Source organism: Oncorhynchus kisutch, linkage group LG26 (genome assembly GCF_002021735.2).
Source record: "Oncorhynchus kisutch isolate 150728-3 linkage group LG26, Okis_V2, whole genome shotgun sequence".
Lineage (NCBI taxonomy): Eukaryota > Metazoa > Chordata > Actinopteri > Salmoniformes > Salmonidae > Oncorhynchus > Oncorhynchus kisutch.
This window is the reverse complement of record NC_034199.2, coordinates 49,896,224-49,916,359: the sequence shown is the minus strand read 5'-3', so window position 1 is coordinate 49,916,359 and position 20,136 is coordinate 49,896,224. Positions and strand designations below refer to the sequence as shown.

At 47.7% G+C, this 20,136-nt stretch overlaps 1 protein-coding gene across 2 annotated transcripts in view; it reads right to left on the bottom strand.

Annotated features, from left to right (window-relative positions):
- The window catches only part of LOC109870778 (ras-associated and pleckstrin homology domains-containing protein 1), a 172,601-nt gene that overhangs the window by 120,978 nt on the left and 31,487 nt on the right, over positions 1 to 20,136 (bottom strand). For both annotated transcript variants that reach the window (XM_031805711.1, XM_031805712.1), the window contains exon 2: positions 15,348 to 15,407. The gene's annotated coding sequence lies outside the window, so the exon portion shown is untranslated. The remainder of the gene's footprint in view (positions 1 to 15,347; positions 15,408 to 20,136) is intronic.

Genomic DNA, 20,136 nt, shown 5'->3' with positions numbered 1-20,136 from the left:
TAGTTAGATAGCATATAAAAGTTAATACACTGGCAAGTTCGATATATTAGCTAGCTAACTAACGTTAGGTAGCCCACTAGGTTGAGCACGGGGCTAACCCACTAGGTTGAGCACGGGGCTAACCCACTAGGTTGAGCACGGGGCTAACCCACTAGGTTGAGCACGGGGCTAACCCACTAGGTTGAGCACGGGGCTAACCCACTAGGTTGAGCACGGGGCTAACCCACTAGGTTGAGCACGGGGCTAACCCACTAGGTTGAGCACGGGGCTAACCCACTAGGTTGAGCACGGGGCTAACCCACTAGGTTGAGCACGGGGCTAACCCACTAGGTTGAGCACGGGGCTAACCCACTAGGTTGAGCACGGGGCTAACCCACTAGGTTGAGCACGGGGCTAACCCACTAGGTTGAGCACGGGGCTAACCCACTAGGTTGAGCACGGGGCTAACCCACTAGGTTGAGCACGGGGCTAACCCACTAGGTTGAGCACGGGGCTAACCCACTAGGTTGAGCACGGGGCTAACCCACTAGGTTGAGCACGGGGCTAACCCACTAGGTTGAGCACGGGGCTAACCCACTATGTTGAGCACGGGGCTAACCCACTATGTTGAGCACGGGGCCAACCCACTATGTTTAGCACGGGGCCAACCCACTATGTTTAGCACGGGGCTAACCCACTATGTTTAGCACGGGGCTAACCCAGTATGTTTAGCATGGGGCTAACCCACTATGTTTAGCACGGGGCTAACCCACTATGTTTAGCACGGGGCTAACCCACTATGTTTAGCACAGAAATGGGGGGTTTACTTGTTCATCACACTCTAGCGACTCCTTGTGGTGAACCAGGTGCCTGCAGGCTAACGGTGTTTCCTTCGACCCATTGGTGCATTTGGCTTCGGGGTTAAGCAGATGGGTGTTAAGAAGGTTTGTGGGGTCGTACCAGAGGACGCATGACTCGACCTTCGCCTCTTCCGAGCCCGTTGGGGAGTTGTAGCAATGAGACAAGATCAAAACTGGGGAAAAATGTCCCCCACACACTACAGAAGTCCTTGGCCTTGTAGTATAGGTTACATGAGTGAATCTGTCTCCTCCACTGTCTCAAGGACACCAGTTATTTCCAGAAATCGAAAGCAACTAAACCCCTTTCCTGTCGCTGCCTGGTGAGACGTTCAGACATACATGTACTGTAGAAGCTGGTTCGATACCACTTTATCAATGCCTGAGCCCTCTCCTTGCCTCTCTCTGCCTTCAGATGACTAAAGGACTCAATACTGTAACACTGTCTCAACCTAAACCCCTCTGACGGGCAAGGCCTTCAGTTCAGACAGACACCGCGTACAAAACATTAGGAACACCTTCCTAATATTGAGTAGCACCCCCCCCCCCCTTTGACCTCAGAACAGCCTCAATTCGTCGGGGACATGGACTCTATAAGGTGTTGAAAGCATTCCACGGGGATGCTGGCCCATGTTGACTCCAATGCTTTCCCACAGTTGTGCCCAGTTGGCTGGATGTCCTTTGGGTTGGGTGGTGGACCATTATTGAAACATGAGAAACTTGACGAATTGAGGCTGTTCTGAGGGCAAAAGGTGTTCCTAATGTTTTGTACACTATGTGTACATGCATTGTAGTTCAGCTGGTTCAATATCACTTCCTCTGCCTGGCCTTCAAAGGCTAATGCCACTTGTTCAATACCACTCCAGTATGCCGTCAGACAAACTGATTGACATGGTTGTGCTCTCCCTAGCCGGAAAAAACACAAATATGACTAATGTCCACACAATAATGGGCCACATTAGCCTACCAGCCAGCCAGGAGCACTCCAGAGCCAACTCAGTCAGGCTGAACCCCGGGCCTGAATTAGTTTTGATGGAGCTGAAGTCTATCCAACCAACACCAAAAGGCAAGGCCCCACTCTGCTAGCTAGCCTGTCTCTGCCAGGTTATTGTTCCCAGTTTCCTCCCTACCAAATGGCACCGTATTCCCCCTAGGGCTCTGGTCTAACGTAGTGGCACCGTATTCCCCCTAGGGCTCTGGTCTAACGTAGTGGCACCGTATTCCCCCTAGGGCTCTGGTCTAACGTAGTGGCACCGTATTCCCCCTAGGGCTCTGGTCTAAAGCAGTGGCACCGTATTCCCCCTAGGGCTCTGGTCTAAAGTAGTGGCACCGTATTCCCCCTAGGGCACTGCTTTCCCTCTAACTCCACTCTGCTAGTCTTTCCCTCTAAACCCCACTCTGCTAGTCTTTCCCTCTAAACCCCACTCTGCTAGTCTTTCCCTCTAAACCCCACTCTGCTAGTCTTTCCCTCTAAACCCCACTCTGCTAGTCTTTCCCTCTAAACCCCACTCTGCTAGCCTTTCCCTCTAAACTCCACTCTGCTAGTCTTTCCCTCTAAACCCCACTCTGCTAGCCTTTCCCTCTAACTCCACTCTGCTAGCCTTTCCCTCTAACTCCACTCTGCTAGTCTTTCCCTCTAAACCCCACTCTGCTAGCCTTTCCCTCTAACCCCACTCTGCTAGCCTTTCCCTCTAACCCCACTCTGCTAGCCTTTCCCTCTAACCCCACTCTGCTAGCCTTTCCCTCTAACCCCACTCTGCTAGCCTTTCCCTCTAACCCCACTCTGCTAGCCTTTCCCTCTAACCCCACTCTGCTAGACTTTCCCTCTAACCCCACTCTGCTAGCCTTTCCCTCTAACCCCACTCTGCTAGCCTTTCCCTCTAACCCCACTCTGCTAGCCTTTCCCTCTAACCCCACTCCGCTAGCCTTTCCTAACCCCACTCTGCTAGCCTTTCCCTCTAACCCCACTCTGCTAGCCTTCCCCTCTAACCTCATTGATAGTTAACCTCTCTCCTTACTCCTCCACAGAGTCAGGGCAGAACAGCAGAGTGAAATGTAAGAGAACTGAATCGGGGATGAGGGAGGACGGGGGAACGAGTGAACACAACTAGGACGAGGAGAATAAACGGGCCGACTTCCCGCCCTCCATTAGCCAACGTCCTTAGGGTCTGATGACATCATTCCATCACTTCCTGCCTCCAGCCCCATGTCGTCATCCCGAAGAGCAGAGCCCAGAAGCCATTGTAGTGTGTGTGTGTGTGTGTGTGTGTGTGTGTGTGTGTGTGTATTTCATTGTGTTGTATATTCTGACTTCATAAAGATCTGATTTAGATGTTTTTAGCAAGTAGATCAGCTTTAATATTGCAGATAGAAGCCACAATCCAAATTATTTTCTGCATCATTTTCATAGATAGATATATTAGATGATAGATTGGATAGATTAGATGATAGATTGGATAGATTAGATGATAGATTGGATAAATTAGATGATAGATTGGATAGATTAGATGATAGATTGGATAGATTAGATGATAGATTGGATGGATTAGATGATAGATTGGATAAATTAGATGATAGATTAGATGATAGATTGGATAGATTAGATGATAGATTGGATAGATTAGATGATAGATTGGATAGATTAGATGATAGATTGGATAGATTAGATGATAGATTGGATAGATTAGATGATAGATTGGATAGATTAGATGATAGATTGGATAGATTAGATGATAGATTGGATAGATTAGATGATAGATTAGATGATAGATTGGATAGATTAGATGATAGATTGGATAGATTAGATGATAGATTGGATAGATTAGATGATAGATTGGATAGATTAGATGATAGATTGGATAGATTAGATGATAGATTGGATAGATTAGATGATAGATTGGATAGATTAGATGATAGATTGGATAGATAGATATATTGGATGATAGATTGGATAGATTAGATGATATATTAGATGATAGATTGGATAGATTAGATGGATAGATTGGATAGATTAGATGATAGATTAGATGATATATTGGATAGATTAGATGATAGATTGGATAGATATTTTTATAAATGTTCCTTCTTTATTCTTGTCCTCTAACCCTACCACCCCTCCTCTAACCCTACCACCCCTCCTCTAACCCTACCACCCCTCCCCTAACCCTACCACCCCTCCCCTAACCCTACCACCCCTCCCCTAACCCTACCACCCCTCCCCTAACCCTACCACCCCTCCTCTAACCCTACCACCCCTCCTCTAACCCTACCACCCCTCCCCTAACCCTACCACCCCTCCCCTCCCCTAACCCTACCACCCCTCCCCTCCCCTAACCCTACCACCCCTCCCCTAACCCTACCACCCCTCCTCTAACCCTACCACCCCTCCTCTAACCCTACCACCCCTCCCCTAACCCTACCACCCCTCCCCTAACCCTACCACCCATCCCCTAACCCTACCACCCCTCCTCTAACCCTACCACCCCTCCCCTAACCCTACCACCCCTCCCCTAACCCTACCGCCCCTCCCCTAACCCTACCGCCCCTCCCCTAACCCTACCGCCCCTCCCCTAACCCTACCGCCCCTCCCTAACCCTACCCGCCCCTCCCCTAACCCTACCGCCCCTCCTCTAACCCTACCGCCCCTCCTCTAACCCTACCGCCCCTCCCCTAACCCTACCGCCCCTCCCCTAACCCTACCGCCCCTCCCCTAACCCTACCGCCCCTCCCCTAACCCTACCGCCCCTCCTCTAACCCTACCGCCCTCCCCTAACCCTACCGCCCCTCCCCTAACCCTACCGCCCCTCCCCTAACCCTACCGCCCCTCCTCTAACCCTACCGCCCCTCCCCTAACCCTACCCGCCCCTCCCCTAACCCTACCCGCCCCTCCCCTAACCCTACCGCCCCTACCCTAACCCTACCGCCCCTCCCCTAACCCTAACCGCCCCTCCCCTAACCCTACCGCCCCTCCCCTAACCCTACCGCCCCTCCCCTAACCCTACCGCCCCTCCCCTAACCCTACCACCCCTCCCCTAACCCTACCACCCCTCCTCTAACCCTACCACCCCTCCTCTAACCCTACCACCCCTCCCCTAACCCTACCACCCCTCCCCTAACCCTACCACCCCTCCCCTAACCCTACCACCCCTCCTCTAACCCTACCACCCCTCCTCTAACCCTACCACCCCTCCCCTAACCCTACCACCCCTCCCCTAACCCTACCACCCCCTCCCCTAACCCTACCACCCCTCCTCTAACCCTACCACCCCTCCTCTAACCCTACCACCCCTCCCCTAACCCTACCACCCCTCCCCTAACCCTACCACCCCTCCTCTAACCCTAGCACCCCTCCCCTAACCCTACCACCCCTCCCCTAACCCTACCACCCCTCCCCTAACCCTACCACCCCTCCTCTAACCCTACCACCCCTCCCCTAACCCTACCACCCCTCCCCTAACCCTACCACCCCTCCTCTAACCCTACCACCCCTCCTCTAACCCTACCACCCCTCCCCTAACCCTACCACCCCTCCCCTAACCCTACCACCCCTCCCCTAACCCTACCACCCCTCCCCTAATTGGAGTAAATGAACAACAATAGTTAGGCTTCCACTTTCTACTACAAACATTTCAGACAGTATATTTTACACAAGTTATCTTTTGTTTTTCAGTCCCAGCCTTCAGCTCCCCTCAACCCCTCCCATCTATCTCTGAACACCATCCAGTCCTTCAGCTCCCCTCAATCCCTCCCATCTATCTCTGACCACCATCCAGTCCCACCCTTCAGCTCCCCTCAACCCCTCCCATCTATCTCTGAACACCATCCAGTCCTTCAGCTCCCCTCAACCCCTCCCATTGATCTCTGAACACCATCCAGTCCTTCAGCTCCCCTCAACCCCTCCAATCGATCTCTGAACACCATCCAGTCCTTCAGCTCCCCTCAACCCCTCCCATCTATCTCTGAACACCATCCAGTCCTTCAGCTCCCCTCAACCCCTCCCATCTATCTCTGAACACCATCCAGTCCTTCAGCTCCCCTCAACCCCTCCCATCGATCTCTGAACACCATCCAGTCCCATCCATCAGCTCCCCTCAACCCCTCCCATCTATCTCTGAACACCATCCAGTCCCATCCATCAGCTCCCCTCAAATCTCTCTCTGAACACCATCCAGTCCCATCCATCAGCTCCCCTCAAATCTCTCTCTGAACACCATCCAGTCCCATCCATCAGCTCCCCTCCCATCTATCTCTGAACACCATCCAGTCCCATCCATCAGCTCCCCTCCCATCTATCTCTGAACACCATCCAGTCCCATCCATCAGCTCCCCTCCCATCTATCTCTGAACACCATCCAGTCCCATCCATCAGCTCCCCTCAACCCCTCCCATCTATCTCTGAACACCATCCAGTCCCATCCATCAGCTCCCCTCAACCCCTCCCATCGATCTCTGAACACCATCCAGTCCCATCCATCAGCTCCCCTCAACCCCTCAAATCTCTCTCTGAACACCATCCAGTCCCATCCATCAGCTCCCCTCAAATCTCTCTCTGAGCACCATCCAGTCCCATCCATCAGCTCCCCTCAAATCTCTCTCTGAACACCATCCAGTCCCATCCATCAGCTCCCCTCCCATCTATCTCTGAACACCATCCAGTCCCATCCATCAGCTCCCCTCCCATCTATCTCTGAACACCATCCAGTCCCATCCATCAGCTCCCCTCCCATCTATCTCTGAACACCATCCAGTCCCATCCATCAGCTCCCCTCCCATCTATCTCTGAACACCATCCAGTCCCATCCATCAGCTCCCCTCCCATCTATCTCTGAACACCATCCAGTCCCATCCATCAGCTCCCCTCCCATCTATCTCTGAACACCATCCAGTCTATGTAAATTAAACACAAACAACTTTGTTAAAATAATTATATTATTTCTCGATTAACTATGACTTATCAAATAAAAAAAGCTACATGTGGGCAGTACCAAAACAAGTGCTGTAAAAACTGGACAGTTTTATCTCCATCTCTTCATTCAAAGACTCAATCATGGACACTCTTACTGACATTTGTGGCTGCTTTGTGTGATGTATTGTTGTCTCTACCTTCTTGGCCTTTATGCTGTTGTCTGTGACCAATAATGTTTGTACCATGTTTTGTACTGCTACCATGTTGTTGTCATGTTGTGTTGCTACCATGTTGTTGCTACCATGTTGTTGTCATGTTGTGTTGCTACCATGTTGTTGTCATGTTGTGTTGCTACCATGTTGTTGTCATGTTGTGTTGCTACCATGTTGTTGCTACCATGTTGTTGTCATGTTGTGTTGCTACCATGTTGTCATGTTGTGTTGCTACCATGTTGTCATGTTGTGTTGCTACCATGTTGTTGCTACCATGTTGTTGTCATGTTGTGTTGCTACCATGTTGTTGTCATGTGTTGCTACCATGTTGTTGCTACCATGTTGTTGTCATGTTGTGTTGCTACCATGTTGTCATGTTGTGTTGCTACCATGTTGTCATGTTGTGTTGCTACCATGTTGTTGCTACCATGTTGTTGTCATGTTGTGTTGCTACCATGTTGTTGTCATGTTGTGTTGCTACCATGTTGTTGTCATGTTGTGTTGCTACCATGTTGTTGTCATGTTGTGTTGTCACCATGTTGTTGTCATGTTGTGTTGTCACCATGTTGTTGTCATGTTGTGTTGCTACCATGTTGTTGTCATGTTGTGTTGTCACCATGTTGTTGTCATGTTGTGTTGTCATGTGTTGCTGCCTTGCTATATTGCTGTCTTAGGTCTCTATTCGCAAGAATTTAGTATAATAATTTAAATAGAACAACTATGTATTGATTCCTCACCATGAGCCATGGAATCAGTACATCCAACATGTCCTCCCAACTATTTTGGGTCAGATTCCTCACCATGAGCCATGGAATCAGTACATCCAACATGTCCTCCCAACTATTTTGGGTCAGATTCCTCACCATGAGCCATGGAATCAGTACATCCAACATGTCCTCCCAACTATTTTGGGTCAGATTCCTCACCATGAGCCATGGAATCAGTACATCCAACATGTCCTCCCAACTATTTTGGGTCAGATTCCTCACCATGAGCCATGGAATCAGTACATCCAACATGACCTCCCAACTATTTTGGGTCAGATTCCTCACCATGAGCCATGGAATCAGTACATCCAACATGTCCTCCCAACTATTTTGGGTCAGATTCCTCACCATGAGCCATGGAATCAGTACATCCAACATGACCTCCCAACTATTTTGGGTCAGATTCCTCACCATGAGCCATGGAATCAGTACATCCAACATGTCCTCCCAACTATTTTGGGTCAGATTCCTCACCATGAGCCATGGAATCAGTACATCCAACATGACCTCCCAACTATTTTGGGTCAGATTCCTCACCATGAGCCATGGAATCAGTACATCCAACATGTCCTCCCAACTATTTTGGGTCAGATTCCTCACCATGAGCCATGGAATCAGTACATCCAACATGTCCTCCCAACTATTTTGGGTCAGATTCCTCACCATGAGCCATGGAATCAGTACATCCAACATGACCTCCCAACTATTTTGGGTCAGATTCCTCACCATGAGCCATGGAATCAGTACATCCAACATGTCCTCCCAACTATTTTGGGTCAGATTCCTCACCATGAGCCATGGAATCAGTACATCCAACATGACCTCCCAACTATTTTGGGTCAGATTCCTCACCATGAGCCATGGAATCAGTACATCCAACATGTCCTCCCAACTATTTTGGGTCAGATTCCTCACCATGAGCCATGGAATCAGTACATCCAACATGACCTCCCAACTATTTTGGGTCAGATTCCTCACCATGAGCCATGGAATCAGTACATCCAACATGTCCTCCCAACTATTTTGGGTCAGATTCCTCACCATGAGCCATGGAATCAGTACATCCAACATGTCCTCCCAACTATTTTGGGTCAGATTCCTCACCATGAGCCATGGAATCAGTACATCCAACATGACCTCCCAACTATTTTGGGTCAGATTCCTCACCATGAGCCATGGAATCAGTACATCCAACATGACCTCCCAACTATTTTGGGTCAGATTCCTCACCATGAGCCATGGAATCAGTACATCCAACATGTCCTCCCAACTATTTTGGGTCAGATTCCTCACCATGAGCCATGGAATCAGTACATCCAACATGTCCTCCCAACTATTTTGGGTCAGATTCCTCACCATGAGCCATGGAATCAGTACATCCAACATGACCTCCCAACTATTTTGGGTCAGATTCCTCACCATGAGCCATGGAATCAGTACATCCAACATGTCCTCCCAACTATTTTGGGTCAGATTCCTCACCATGAGCCATGGAATCAGTACATCCAACATGACCTCCCAACTATTTTGGGTCAGATTCCTCACCATGAGCCATGGAATCAGTACATCCAACATGACCTCCCAACTATTTTGGGTCAGATTCCTCACCATGAGCCATGGAATCAGTACATCCAACATGTCCTCCCAACTATTTTGGGTCAGATTCCTCACCATGAGCCATGGAATCAGTACATCCAACATGTCCTCCCAACTATTTTGGGTCAGATTCCTCACCATGAGCCATGGAATCAGTACATCCAACATGTCCTCCCAACTATTTTGGGTCAGATTCCTCACCATGAGCCATGGAATCAGTACATCCAACATGACCTCCCAACTATTTTGGGTCAGATTCCTCACCATGAGCCATGGAATCAGTACATCCAACATGTCCTCCCAACTATTTTGGGTCAGATTCCTCACCATGAGCCATGGAATCAGTACATCCAACATGACCTCCCAACTATTTTGGGTCAGATTCCTCACCATGAGCCATGGAATCAGTACATCCAACATGTCCTCCCAACTATTTTGGGTCAGATTCCTCACCATGAGCCATGGAATCAGTACATCCAACATGTCCTCCCAACTATTTTGGGTCAGATTCCTCACCATGAGCCATGGAATCAGTACATCCAACATGACCTCCCAACTATTTTGGGTCAGATTCCTCACCATGAGCCATGGAATCAGTACATCCAACATGTCCTCCCAACTATTTTGGGTCAGATTCCTCACCATGAGCCATGGAATCAGTACATCCAACATGACCTCCCAACTATTTTGGGTCAGATTCCTCACCATGAGCCATGGAATCAGTACATCCAACATGACCTCCCAACTATTTTGGGTCAGATTCCTCACCATGAGCCATGGAATCAGTACATCCAACATGTCCTCCCAACTATTTTGGGTCAGATTCCTCACCATGAGCCATGGAATCAGTACATCCAACATGTCCTCCCAACTATTTTGGGTCAGATTCCTCACCATGAGCCATGGAATCAGTACATCCAACATGTCCTCCCAACTATTTTGGGTCAGATTCCTCACCATGAGCCATGGAATCAGTACATCCAACATGTCCTCCCAACTATTTTGGGTCAGATTCCTCACCATGAGCCATGGAATCAGTACATCCAACATGACCTCCCAACTATTTTGGGTCAGATTCCTCACCATGAGCCATGGAATCAGTACATCCAACATGACCTCCCAACTATTTTGGGTCAGATTCCTCACCATGAGCCATGGAATCAGTACATCCAACATGTCCTCCCAACTATTTTGGGTCAGATTCCTCACCATGAGCCATGGAATCAGTACATCCAACATGTCCTCCCAACTATTTTGGGTCAGATTCCTCACCATGAGCCATGGAATCAGTACATCCAACATGTCCTCCCAACTATTTTGGGTCAGATTCCTCACCATGAGCCATGGAATCAGTACATCCAACATGACCTCCCAACTATTTTGGGTCAGATTCCTCACCATGAGCCATGGAATCAGTACATCCAACATGTCCTCCCAACTATTTTGGGTCAGATTCCTCACCATGAGCCATGGAATCAGTACATCCAACATGACCTCCCAACTATTTTGGGTCAGATTCCTCACCATGAGCCATGGAATCAGTACATCCAACATGTCCTCCCAACTATTTTGGGTCAGATTCCTCACCATGAGCCATGGAATCAGTACATCCAACATGACCTCCCAACTATTTTGGGTCAGATTCCTCACCATGAGCCATGGAATCAGTACATCCAACATGTCCTCCCAACTATTTTGGGTCAGATTCCTCACCATGAGCCATGGAATCAGTACATCCAACATGTCCTCCCAACTATTTTGGGTCAGATTCCTCACCATGAGCCATGGAATCAGTACATCCAACATGACCTCCCAACTATTTTGGGTCAGATTCCTCACCATGAGCCATGGAATCAGTACATCCAACATGTCCTCCCAACTATTTTGGGTCAGATTCCTCACCATGAGCCATGGAATCAGTACATCCAACATGACCTCCCAACTATTTTGGGTCAGATTCCTCACCATGAGCCATGGAATCAGTACATCCAACATGACCTGCCAACTATTTTGGGTCAGATTCCTCACCATGAGCCATGGAATCAGTACATCCAACATGTCCTCCCAACTATTTTGGGTCAGATTCCTCACCATGAGCCATGGAATCAGTACATCCAACATGTCCTCCCAACTATTTTGGGTCAGATTCCTCACCATGAGCCATGGAATCAGTACATCCAACATGTCCTCCCAACTATTTTGGGTCAGATTCCTCACCATGAGCCATGGAATCAGTACATCCAACATGTCCTCCCAACTATTTTGGGTCAGATTCCTCACCATGAGCCATGGAATCAGTACATCCAACATGACCTCCCAACTATTTTGGGTCAGATTCCTCACCATGAGCCATGGAATCAGTACATCCAACATGTCCTCCCAACTATTTTGGGTCAGATTCCTCACCATGAGCCATGGAATCAGTACATCCAACATGACCTCCCAACTATTTTGGGTCAGATTCCTCACCATGAGCCATGGAATCAGTACATCCAACATGTCCTCCCAACTATTTTGGGTCAGATTCCTCACCATGAGCCATGGAATCAGTACATCCAACATGTCCTCCCAACTATTTTGGGTCAGATTCCTCACCATGAGCCATGGAATCAGTACATCCAACATGTCCTCCCAACTATTTTGCAAACTGTATGGTACAGCTGTAAATGGTTTTGTCCTTAAATGAAACTGGTATATGTATTATATTTATATATATTTATTTTTCATTAGCCATTTTTGGTCAGATTCCTCACCTTCTCCCCTTTCCTCCTCCATTTTGGGTCAGATTCCTCACCTTCTCCCCTTTTCTCCTCCATTTTGGGTCAGATTCCTCACCTTCTCCCCTTTCCTCCTCCATTTTGGGTCAGATTCCTCACCTTCTCCCCTTTCCTCCTCCATTTTGGGTCAGATTCCTCAGCTTCTCCCCTTTCCTCCTCCATTTTGGGTCAGATTCCTCAGCTTCTCCCCTTTCCTCCTCCATTTTGGGTCAGATTCCTCAGCTTCTCCCCTTTCCTCCTCCATTTTGGGTCAGATTCCTCAGCTTCTCCCCTTTCCTCCTCCATTTTGGGTCAGATTCCTCAGCTTCTCCCCTTTCCTCCTCCATTTTGGGTCAGATTCCTCAGCTTCTCCCCTTTCCTCCTCCATTTTGGGTCAGATTCCTCAGCTTCTCCCCTTTCCTCCTCCATTTTGGGTCAGATTCCTCAGCTTCTCCCCTTTCCTCCTCCATTTTGGGTCAGATTCCTCAGCTTCTCCCCTTACCTCCTCCATTTTGGGTCAGATTCCTCACCTTCTCCCCTTACCTCCTCCATTTTGGGCCAGATTCCTCAGCTTCTCCCCTTACCTCCTCCATTTTGGGTCAGATTCCTCAGCTTCTCCCCTTCCCACCTGCCATTTTTTGCAGTAATGCTGCAATTAGTTGGTTGTAATTTTAGATGCTAAATATGGAAATGTCTGCACTAACTGCATGTGTGACATAACTCCACCAGTCCTGTTTATGATATAATTTACAGAAATTATCCTGATATTTTTTCTCCAAAAATAATGTTTCATGAACTCGTATTTGAGTTTAACCATAATATAATTTCTCCTGTATTTTCTGGTGGAATAATCTGAAATTGCAACTAGCTTTTTATGGCTTGATAAAAAAAAAATAGCAATATATGGAGATAATTTCATTTTGAAATAACCGAAAGTGAGAGGTTGTAATCTGAATGAAGGCCATTCTTACTAACCTGCTAGTTGGGATTGAAGTTTGAGTCATGATGGAAAGCCTATTATGCTACTTGACCCCTTACACAACGGGTGGGTCTAATCCTGAATTCTGATTGGTTAAAAAATAATTTAAAAAAAATAAAATGCATTTTAACGTCATAGATGTTAGAATGCAATTTTTTGGGTGTTTTTTTTTTTTTAACCAATCAGAATTCAGGATTAGACCCACCCGTGGTGTAAGCGGACATAATGTATAAAAAGTGTCCCTCCAACATTTGCAACATTGTTTCAATATCCAAATTCAAGCTCCAGATGTTTGAGTTTATTTCTACAGGGACAGTGGACATTAATCAACATTTTAGTAAAAGGTTTTAGCCAGCTGGCAAATCTTCAACCGCAGTCCCTGGGCAGGTTATTATGTCCCATAGTAAGGAACATGTTGGGATGAGACAGACAGGCAGGCAGCTTTTCTCAGCCGGTCAAAATCATGAATCAGCATCATTTTTATGGATACATACAAAGAACACAGGTTAAACGAAACTACGTGCAGCTAGCCGGTGGTTGGAGGATATACTGGCACGGGTGTTAGGTCCTGGAAGCCGGTGGTTGGAGGATATACTGGCACGGGTGTTAGGTCCTGGAAGCCGGTGGTTGGAGGATATACTGGCACGGGTGTTAGGTCCTGGAAGCCAGTGGTTGGAGGATATATTAGCATGGGTGTTAGGTCCTGGAAGCCAGTGGTTGGAGGATATATTAGCATGGGTGTTAGGTCCTGGAAGCCGGTGGTTGGAGGATATACTGGCACGGGTGTTAGGTCCTGGAAGCCAGTGGTTGGAGGATATATTAGCATGGGTGTTAGGTCCTGGAAGCCAGTGGTTGGAGGATATATTAGCATGGGTGTTAGGTCCGAGACAAAGTCGAGGGACGGCTTCACCGGCTTCTCAGGCATTATCACTTAATTAGATAACAGGCCAAACAGGTGTAGTGTTACTGGGAATGATCCTGTTGCAACAGGAGATTTCCTTCGTAGCTTCCCCTGCATCTAGTCCCCTAACAGTCTCTGGCTCCAGTAGCAACAGGAGATTTCCCCTGCATCCAGTCCCCTAACAGTCTCTGGCTCCAGTAACAACACGAGGTCTCCTACTGTAGCTTCCCCTGCATCCGGTCCCCTAACAGTCTCTGGCTCCAGTAACAACAGGAGATTTCCCCTGCATCCAGTCCCCTAATAGTCTCTGGCTCCAGTAGCAACAGGAGATTTCCTACTGTAGCTTCCCCTGCATCCAGTCCCCTAACAGTCTCTGGCTCCAGTAACAACAGGAGATTTCCTACTGTATTCCCTTGCATCCGGCCCCCTAATAGTCTCTGGCTCCAGTAGCAACAGGAGATTTCCTACTGTAGCTTCCCCTGCATCCTGTTCACCCACACTCCCATGCTGACCTTGTACAGCTGCCTCTACGGCTCCATCTCTGGCCCTACGGCTCCGTCTCTGGCCCTACGGCTCCGTCTCTGGCCCTACGGCTCCGTCTCTGGCCCTACGGCTCCGTCTCTGGCCCTACGGCTCCGTCTCTGGCCCTACGGCTCCGTCTCTGGCCCTACGGCTCCGTCTCTGGCCCTACGGCTCCGTCTCTGGCCCTACGGCTCCGTCTCTGGAGTCGGAGTCGGTTCCGGGGGCTAGGGATGGATTGATGGGTGTACGAAGCTGGTCAGGGGGCTGGGGCTACAGTAATGAAAGTGGTGCTTCAGACAGACACAGCAGAGAGCTAAGAAGAACTGCAATCCAGTCAGTGATAGCAGTAGTCCTTCCAGGCCCAGGCAGATGGCTACACTCATCTCTGCTTCCAGGAACACAGCCACAGGGCAACACCCACCAAACCAACTACTGCAGTCTAGCCTGGTTACCATACGTCACACACAGCACCACTTCAAACCACAGTAACAGTTATCTAAAGTGTGAGTCTGGAGGTTCCTGGACCTGCCCTGTTTCTGTTGGGGATATCATTTATTGGGATGCATCCCAAATGTCACACTTGTCCCTATTATAGTGCACTACTTTTCCCAGGGGGCCATAGGGTCATATAGACAATAGGGTGCCACTTGGGACACAGACTCGGTGTACTGTACTGTGGGGTTGTCTAAGGCTTTAGGAAGAGTCTCCAAATGATTCTACCCTTCCACCCTTCAGAGTGGAAATATCCCGTAAAGAGCAAAGCAATACGGGCGTAATGTTACAGCTGGGTATGGAAATAGTACGAGAGATGGGCCATGGTTGGATTGTGTGTGTCCGTGTGAACGTCTGTGTGCGACTGAGTACAGTTCTTACCTTAGTAGTATAGCTAGCCAGCCAAGCTCACCGCCCACTAAGGTCAGGCAGGAAACAACCCTGATGGTTAAAAAGAAGGAAAGTACATTATTTCAGAGTGCAGAACAAGAATTCATGTGGATTCAACGCTGAATATCAATCCACCCACCAACCTCTGCTTTCTGCTGACTCAGCTACATCTAACGGTTACTGTAGACATATTTGATTTGCATAATGTCTGCCAAGTGCCGAATACAAAAAAAGGGTAAGCCTGTTAATTGAAATGCATTCCAGGTGACTACCTCATGAAGCTGGTTGAGAGAATGCGTGGGAGTGGGTGAAGCGGACATCAAGGCAAAGGGTGGCAACTACATGATTCCATTAGTGTTATGTCATAGTTTTGATGTCTTCAATATTATTCTACAATGTAGAAAATAGTACAAATAAAGAAAAACCCTTGAATGAGTCGATGTCCAAACCTTTGACTGGTACTGTATGTGTCTGCTACATACAAACAGGGGACCATGACAGACCAGTATCTCTGTCTGCTACATACAAACAGGGGACCATGACAGACCAGTATCTCTGTCTGCTACATACAAACAGGGGACCATGACAGACCAGTAGGCTCTGTCTGCTTCATACATACAAACAGGGGACCATGACAGACCAGTATTTCTGTCTGCTACATACATACAAACAGGGGACCATGACAGACCAGTATCTCTGTCTGCTACATACAAACAGGGGACCATGACAGACCAGTATCTCTGTCTGCTACATACAAACAGGGGACCATGACAGACCAGTATCTCTGTCTGCTACATACAAACAGGGGACCATGACAGACCAGTAGGCTCTGTCTGCTTCATACATACAAACAGGGGACCATGACAGAACAGTATCTCTGTCTGCTTCATACATACAAACAGGGGACCATGACAGACCAGTAGGATCAGTCTGCTACATACATACAAACAGGGGACCATGACAGACCAGTAGGATCAGTCTGCTACATACATACAAACAGGGGACCATGACAGACCAGTATCTCTGTCTGCTACATACATACAAACAGGGGACCATGACAGACCAGTAGCCTCTGTCTGCTACATACATACAAACAGGGGACCATGACAGACCAGGATCTCTGTCTGCTACATACATACAAACAGGGGACCATGACAGACCAGTATCTCAGTCTGCTACATACATACAATCAGGGGACCATGACAGACCAGTATCTCTGTCTGCTACATACATACAAACAGGGGACCATGACAGACCAGTAGTCTCTGTCTGCTACATACATACAAACAGGGGACCATGACAGACCAGTAGTCTCTGTCTGCTACATACATACAAACAGGGGACCATGACAGACCAGTATCTCTGTCTGCTACATACATACAAACAGGGGACCATGACAGACCAGTATCTCAGTCTGCTACATACATACAAACAGGGGACCATGACAGACCAGTATCTCAGTCTGCTACATACATACAAACAGGGGACCATGACAGACCAGTAGCTCAGTCTGCTACATACATACAAACAGGGGACCATGACAGACCAGTATCTCTGTCTGCTACATACATACAAACAGGGGACCATGACAGACCAGTATCTCTGTCTGCTACATACATACAAACAGGGGACCATGACAGACCAGTATATCTGTCTGCTACATACATACAAGCAGGGGACCATGACAGACCAGTAGTATCAGTCTGCTACATACATACAAACAGGGGACCATGACAGACCAGTATCTCTGTCTGCTACATACATACAAACAGGGGACCATGACAGACCAGTATCTCTGTCTGCTACATACATACAAACAGGGGACCATGACAGACCAGTAGTCTCTGTCTGCTACATACATACAAACAGGGGACCATGACAGACCAGTATCTATGTCTGCTACATACATACAAACAGGGGACCATGACAGACCAGTATCTCTGTCTGCTACATACATACAAACAGGGGACCATGACAGACCAGTAAATCTGTCTGCTACATACATACAAACAGGGGACCATGACAGACCCATAGGATCAGTCTGCTACATACATACAAACAGGGGACCACGACAGACCAGTATCTCAGTCTGCTACATATCTCAGTCTGCTACATACATACAAACAGGGGACCATGACAGACCAGTATCTCAGTCTGCTACATACATACAAACAGGGGACCATGACAGACCAGTAGGCTCAGTCTGCTACATACATACAAACAGGGGACCATGACAGACCAGTATATCTGTCTGCTACATACATACAAACAGGGGACCATGACAGACCAGTATCTCTGTCTGCTACATACATACAAACAGGGGACCATGACAGACCAGTAGGATCAGTCTGCTTCATACATACAAACAGAGGACCATGACAGACCGGTAGCTCTGTCTGCTACATACATACAAACAGGGGACCATGACAGACCAGTATCTCAGTCTGCTTCATACATACAAACAGGGGACCATGACAGACCAGTATCTCTGTCTGCTACATACATACAAACAGGGGACCATGACAGACCAGTAGTCTCTGTCTGCTACATACATACAAACAGGGGACCATGACAGACCAGTAGTCTCTGTCTACTACATACATACAAACAGGGGACCATGACAGACCAGTATCTCTGTCTGCTACATACATACAAACAGGGGACCATGACAGACCAGTATCTCTGTCTGCTACATACATACAAACAGGGGGCCATGACAGACCAGTATCTCTGTCTGCTACATACATACAAACAGGGGACCATGACAGACCAGTATATCTGTCTGCTACATACATACAAACAGGGGACCATGACAGACCAGTATATCTGTCTGCTACATACATACAAACAGGGGACCATGACAGACCAGTAGGATCAGTCTGCTACATACATACAAACAGGGGACCATGACAGACCAGTATCTCTGTCTGCTACATACATACAAACAGGGGACCATGACAGACCAGTATCTCGGTCTGCAGAATGTTTTGTCTAAACGGAGAAACCAGACATCGTCTCTGAAGGCTCAAGGCCAAGAGCCATGAAAATAAATAACAAAACCGCTCCACAGCCGATAACGACGGTATAGAGTCGGACGGTTTGTTCAACTTTGAAATCTATGGTTTTTGTTTGGTATATATTTTAAAGGTGTTTCAGGGTAATTCCGTTACTGTGGAATTTCCCACATACTCAACCCTACAGTAACAGAGAGAGACGAGCTTTCTCTCTCCAATGACATGACCGACAGCCCAGGGTAGCTCTCAGACCACACCCACACAGGCATCCCAGGGTAGCTCTCAGACCACACCCACACACAGGCATCCCAGGGTAGCTCTCAGACCACACCCACACACAGGCAGCCCAGGGTAGCTCTCAGACCACACCCACACACAGGCAGCCCAGGGTAGCTCTCAGACCACACCCACACAGGCAGCCCAGGGTAGCTCTCAGACCACACCCATACAGGCAGCCCAGGGTAGCTCTCAGACCACACCCACACAGGCAGCCCAGGGTAGCTCTCAGACCACACCCACACAGGCAGCCCAGGGTAGCTCTCAGACGACACCCAAACACACACACACAGGCAGCCCAGGGCAATTATAACCTAAAGTACACCTAAAGTACACCAACTCACAGACTACCGTATAACCTAAAGTACACCAACTCACAGACTACCGTATAACCTAAAGTACACCAACTCACAACAGACTACCATATAACCTGAAGTACACCAACTCACAACAGACTACCATATAACCTAAAGTACACCAACTCACAACAGACTACCATATAACCTAAATTACACCAACTCACAACAGACTACCGTATAACCTAAAGTACACCAACTCACAACAGACTACCGTATAACCTAAAGTACACCAACTCACAGACTACCGTATAACCTAAAGTACACCAACTCACAACAGACTACCATATAACCTAAAGTACACCAACTCACAACAGACTACCATATAACCTAAAGTACACCAACTCACAACAGATTACCATATAACCTAAAGTACACCAACTCACAACAGACTACCATACAACCTGAAGTACACCAACTCACAACAGACTACCATATAACCTAAAGTACACCAACTCACAACAGATTACCATATATCCTAAATTATACGACACAGATAGACTACCATATAACAACAGTGAGCCCCTGCAGCTCCATCACGGTTCTCTGAACAGGGGCAATTTGGTGTGGCGTGGGATTGGCGGGGGGTCCGTGAGTGACTATTCCATTGGATCCCTCATGTCTGACTCATTAGGAAAAAAAGTTTGGACCAAATGGGATACACTACATTTAATATAACATGAATCCTATGAAGAAATGATATATATATATTTTTTTAAAGGCAAATTTGGACGCAATCAATTATGTGGGCAAATAAGGGTATAAAAGGGAGTGACAGAGTATTTTATTTCATTTAACCTGTAATTTAACCAGGTAGGCCAGATGACCTTTATTTAACCAGGTAGGCTAGTTGAGAACAAGTTCCTATTTGCAACTGCCCCCTGGCCAAGATAAAGCAAAGCAGTTCGACACAGACAACAACACAGAGTTACACATGGAGTAAACAAACATACAGTCAATAATACAGTAGAAAAATCTATATACAGTTTGTGCAAATGAAGTAAGGAGGAAAGGCAATAAATAGGCCATAGTAGCGAATTAATTACAATTATAGCAATTAAAACACTGGAGTGATAGATGTGCAGAAGATGAATGTGCTAGTAGAGATACTGGGGTGCAAAGGAGCAAGATAAA